Here is a 6,000-nt window from a genome sequence, read left to right on the forward strand (position 1 = left end):
AACCAGGAAAACATTATTTGTCTAGATGGCTGCAGTATTTGACTTGAGTAGAATTTTAAGCCTGCGTGAACCTACTTTGGTTTAAAACATACCACTTAAATGTAACTCACTCCCAAATAGGTGGGAGTGATGTTCCACAAGGATCAGTGCTGGGACCACTGTTCTCCACCATTTACATAAATAATTTGGAATCAAAAGTACAATATCAAAATTTGTGGATGGCATTAAATTGAGGGTATAGTTAATACTATGAGGACAGCAACAAAATATAAGTCATAGTCATAGAGTCATACAGCATAGAAACAGACCCTTCGGCCCACCGCATCCATGCCAACCATAATGCCTATCTATACTAATCCCACCTGCCTGCATTAATTCCATATCCCAGTCATTGATAAACTTGCAGAATGGGTATGTAAATGACAAATGAATTCAAACATAGATAAAAGTAAGGTGGTGCATTTTGGTAGGAGGTTCAAGCAGACCTCATACTGCTTGAACAATGTGTGTCCAAATAGGGTAGAGGCACAAAGGAATCTTTGGGTACAGATCCACAAATCATTAAAAGTAGCAATGCAGGAAAACAGAAAAAAAAACAAGCTCTGAGCTTCATTTTCAGAGGAATAGAATTCAAAAACAGAAAGGTTATGTTAAACTTGTGTTAAACCTTGGTTAGATCACACTCCATATTTTTTTTTTTTAAAAAAGGTTTTTAGAGGCACTGGAGAAGATGCAAAGAAAAAGATTTACAAGGATGATACCAGAACTGAGAGATTCTACCTATCAGGAAAGACTGAACTCTCAGAACTCTTTTCTCTGGAAAAGAGAAAACGTGGGGGGTGGCCAGATAGATATCTTTAAAATTGTGAAGGCATTTGATGAGATATACATAGAGATTTGTGGAGGAGTCTAAAACTAGGGGTCATAAATATAAGATTTATTTATTTTTTATTTAGAGATACAGCACTGAAACAGGCCCTTCGGCCCACCGAGTCTGTGCCGACCATCAACTACCCATTTATACTAACCCTACACTAACCCCATATTCTCTACCACATCCCCACTATTCTCCTACCACCTACCTACACTAGGGGTAATTTATAATGGCCAATTTACCTATCAACCTGCAAGTCTTTTTGGCTTGTGGGAGGAAACCGGAGCACCCGGAGAAAACCCACGCAGACACAGGGAGAACTTGCAAACTCCACACAGGCAGTACTCAGTATCGAACCCGGGTCGCTGGAGCTGTGAGGCTGCGGTGCTAACCACTGCGCCGATTATCACTAATAAATCCAGTCGGTAATTCTCTTAGCCAGTTTTTAGAATGTGGAACCCAGTACCACATGAAATAGTGAGGTGAATAGTTCAGATGCATTTAAGAGGAAGCTAGATAAACAAATGAGGGAAAGAGGAATAAATATGATGATGAGATAAAGGAGGGGAGGAGGAAGCTTGTGTGGAACATCAACACCAAGCATGAACTAGTTGGGCCGAATAGTCTGTTTCTGTGCTGTTCTGTTCTGTAAATCTTCTATAAATCCTTCCTGTGGGAAAATGATCAACAGATTGGTGAAAGAAGTAATTCTTGGCGTGGAGATCCTGAAGCTGGTTCAGCCTATTGTGTACATTTATTTGTATTTCTAGGGTTTGGTATCGAGTTCCCTTAATCCGGACTTTGTATGATTGAATCTGGAATCCGTATGGAATCCTCAGCTTGCACTGACTGGATTGGAAGAGATTGAACAATGCTTGGACCCAGGTCTTCTCTGACCAGTGTTAACCCTGACATACAATGCACTACTGAAATACCAGCATCTCATCCACAATAGAAAGGGTCATTGCCTTAAAACAGATCCAAACTCGCTGCTTCGACCAGACATTGTTTCCAGATCAGCATCGCAGGGGAACGGAAGAAATTCCAAACCAAGATCAGACCAAAGGATTCCGAGACACTTCCTATTCCCATTGCGCTTTAGCATTTATTTTTCTGTTCATCAGTGGTTACCTAGCTGTATAAATCTGCACTGACTGGAATTTTAAATGTGCTCCTGAAAATAAGCATCTGGCTGTGATGCAAAGAGTTAAATGAATTCAGCCTCTCACAGCGTAGAAGTTTGATTGTGGGATTGAGGCTGGCTGTTGGAGTGGTGCATGTCAGCCATCAGGAGTAAACTAAGGACACACACTGCCCTTCACTCTGCGTGGCAGGAATAGGGGAAGAGAATTCATCATGAATTTACAAATGAGTGGGAAAAACTGGGCAGTATACAGTCGCACTTGGACCTGTACAACATGTGTTTGTGATTTGATGTGGCTGCTACACCCGACTGGATCCTGCCCTCCAATCCCTGCTCACTGGGGGTGCAGGAATACCAGAGGATCAAGGAGATGTTCACAGACAAAATACTGTAGGTGTGAACTACCCCCCAACCCCGGAGCAGGGCACTGACTGGAAACGCTGGAGATTCCTCTGCATGCAATGATTTGTCAGATTAATACTTTGCCGTCCTGTTACAAATCTCTTCATTTACTTGTTTCCTCCCTTGGCATCAGCAGAGTTTCTGAGATTAGGGAAGTTGCACTGTTGTCATAGAGATGGACAGAAGCAGTGCATATCATTTTAAAGTCTGACTTACAGCCTGTCAGTTAAATACAGCAATTAAAGGAGTAGAACCTGGGTCAATGATTTCCAACATGGACACCAGGGTCACTGATACCACCCTCACAACCACCACCACCCTTTCTCCACCCTCCCCCCCCCTCTTCCCCCAAACACTCCAACATTGATCCTGGAGTCACTGATCGCCTGGCATTGACCCCAGGGTCACTGATCTTCCCCTCCTCCCCCACCAACATTGAGCTCAGGGTCACTGACCCCCGACATTGACCCTTGGGTCACTGATCCCCATCATGGGCACCAGGATCACTGACCCCCCACCACCATGCCATTGACTAGAGTCACTGACCCCTGACATGGACCTGGGGTCACTGCTCTCCCATCTGGCATTGACCTTCGGGGCCACTGATTCCTCTGACATTGACCCTTGGGTCAGTGATTCCCCCATTGAATGTATAACATCTTTACAGATTCTCCAGGAAATAGGAGTCTCTGCCAGCTCTTAAACTGATCTGAACTGTGACCTGTGTGCCTGGCATCCCATGATGTTTCTGAAATTGCCTATTATAGCCGATCTCTGGGAGATGTCCTACTTCACCCAGGATCCAAGTACTAAAACAATGTGAATAATTCAGTAAGCATTTCTATCAGAACCAGGAAACTGAACGCAGGAGTTCATGGTCCAGATGAGGGTGTCGGTCCCAATTCAAAACTAATCACCTGTACCAACAGTCACGCTAATCACTATGGTTAATCACTCGTAGATCCAGAAATGTGGAACGTCTGAAGTCTTCCAGAGGGTACGTTCGATTTTCTGAGACGACAGTGAAGCAGTCTTGTTCCACGTACTCTGTAGTCCCCATTGTATGTTGTAATCAGCATTATGTTTTTGCATAATATTTCAGAAAATGAATGTGTCTTGTGTAATTCTTACTGAAACCTTTCTATGGAATCATAGAATCTTACAGCAGAGAAGGAGGATATTTGGATTATTGTTAAGTATCCAAATGCCTTTTGGACGTTATTATTGAATCTGCTTCCTTTACCCTTCCAGGCAGTGCATTCATTGTCATAACAAATCATTGCGTGAAAAGAACTTCTCCATGTCCCTTCTGATTCTTTTGCCAGTTATCTTCAATCTGTCTCCTCTGGTTACTAACCCTCCTGCCAATAGAAATAGTTTCTCTCCCTTTTACCAGTTTGAACACCCCTATTAAATCTTGCCTTCCTATTCTTTGCTCGAAGGAGAACAATCCCTATTATTTCTTTCTTTCTTATGTAAAAGATCCCATGTCACTATTTTGAAGAACAGCAAAGAGCTCCCCCAGTATCCTGGAAATATTGATCCCTCAATCAACATCACTAAAACAGATTATCTGGTTATTTATTCCATTGCTGTTTTTGGGATCTTGCTGTGCACAAATTGTTTGTTGTTTTTTCCACAACAGCGACTGCATTTCAAAAAGTACTTCATTGGCTGTAACATGCTCTGTGACGTCGTAAGGTCATGGAAGATGCTGTAGAAATGAAAGACTTTCTTCAATGTTAGTGCATATGCTATAAATTTATATAGCTATTTATTTAATGTGCTGACTGGATATGTAATGATTGTTCAGTAGCACTCATCAGGACAGGGCTCTCCTTTCTGGGTAATATTAACACAAAATGTGGGATTTATTCACTGCTGCAATTATTGTTTTGTTTTAAATGCAGAAAATGTGGTCATAATTTACATGTTGTAACTACTTTACAAAATCTATCATAAGTAACACTATCACCAAAACTAGAAGCACCAAAACTAGCAACACTATAACCAAAACTAGTGTCCTGTTCAGACACTACAGTAGTAGCATTGTAAGTTTGAGAACTGTTTCACAGCAGTCACTGCTTTGGAAGGGCTGTTCATTGTTCCTGAGTTAAAAATCTATACAAGAACTGATTGTAATATGTGGGTGAGATACTGGCTCTGCATACACTTCCACGAGCTGAGTTTATAACCAGCTCAGAGAGCTAGAATGGCATTCTGCCTCTTACAGTACAAAAGGAGGCCATTCAGCCAATCCTGCCTCTTTTGGTTCTTTAAAAGAGCTGTCCGATTAGTACCTCTGTCATGCTCTTTCCCCTTGATTCAGCAATTTCTTTCCTTTCTCAGTATATATCCAATTCTGTTTTGAAAGTTATTGTTGAATCTGCTTCCACAACCTTTCAGACAGTGCATTCCTAATCACAATTCACTGGATAAACAAACAATTCAGTCAACCAAGTTTGACAACACAATATTGCCCAAAAATGAAAAAACTCATTCGGATCCAATTTCATTACAATAGTGGCTATATTTCAAGAGTATGTCATTGGCTGTAAAGTGCTTTGGAAAGCCCTGAGGTCACGAAAGACGCGATAGCAATGCAAGGACTTTGCTCCTTTGAACAGCGGGTGACTGCATGAGTGTAGAGGGAACTTTGCTCATATCTAACCTGGGTTCTGTCTGTCCTTGGAATTTTTGATGGCAAAGTGTAGAAGGAGCTTTACTTTAATGCTTTCATAGGATATGGGCATTGCTGGCAAGGCCAGCATTTGTTGCCCATCCCTAATTGCCCTTGAAAAGGTGGTGGTGAGTTGTCTTCTTGAACCGCTGCAGTCCATTTGGTGTGGGTACACTCTCGGTGCAGTTAGGAAGGGAGTTCCAGAATTTTGATCGAGCGACAATGAAGGAACAGCAATATATTTCCAAGTCAGGGTGGTGTGTGTTTGGAGGGGAACTTGCGGTGGTGTTCCCATGCATCTGCTGCCCTTGTCCTTCTAGGTGGAAGTTGCAGGTTTGGAAGGTGCTGTCGAGGGAGGCGTGGTGCATCGCTGTAGTGCAGCTGGTATACATTGCTGCCACTGTGCCTCGCTGGGGATGGGGTGCTGATCAAGCAGGCTGTTTTATCCTGGATGGTGTCGAGCTTCCTGAGTGTTGGAGCTGCACCTATCCAGGTAAGTGGAGAGTATTCCATCACACTCCTGACTTGTGCCTTGTAGATGGTAGACTGGCTTTGGAAGTCAGGAGGTGAGTTACTCGCTGCAGAATTCCCAGCTTCTGACCTCCTCTTGTATCCACAGCATTTATGTGGCTGCTCCAGTTCAGTTTCTGGTCAATGGTAACCCCCAGGATGTTGATAGTGGGCGATTCAGCGATGCTAATGCATTGCTTGTCAAGGGGAGAAAGTTAGATTCTCTCTCTCACTGGAGATGGTCATTGCCCGGCACTTGTGTGACCAGCCCATTTATCTAACCCCCGTTTTTTTTTCTTTCCAAGGTGGCTTTTAAACCCCAGGCCCCTTTTATATTTTTCACATCGAGGGGGCCTTTATTCCTCAGGCCCCCTTTATGTACATATTTAC

General features: G+C 42.9%; 1 protein-coding gene across 4 annotated transcripts in view; it reads left to right on the forward strand.

The window, feature by feature from the left end:
* LOC137351822 (E3 ubiquitin-protein ligase arkadia-C-like) overlaps positions 1 to 4,368 on the forward strand; it is a 109,485-nt gene extending 105,117 nt beyond the window's left edge. For 3 of the 4 annotated variants that reach the window (XM_068016695.1, XM_068016696.1, XM_068016697.1), the window contains exon 15: positions 1,645 to 4,367. The gene's annotated coding sequence lies outside the window, so the exon portion shown is untranslated. Of the gene's footprint in view, positions 1 to 1,644 lie in introns of all 4 variants that reach the window. The other variant, XM_068016698.1, reaches the window with a different exon arrangement.
* Positions 4,369 to 6,000: the final 1,632 nt, after the last annotated feature.

The sequence above is a fragment of the Heterodontus francisci genome, chromosome 36 (assembly GCF_036365525.1).
Source record: "Heterodontus francisci isolate sHetFra1 chromosome 36, sHetFra1.hap1, whole genome shotgun sequence".
In the NCBI taxonomy this organism is placed as follows: domain Eukaryota; kingdom Metazoa; phylum Chordata; class Chondrichthyes; order Heterodontiformes; family Heterodontidae; genus Heterodontus; species Heterodontus francisci.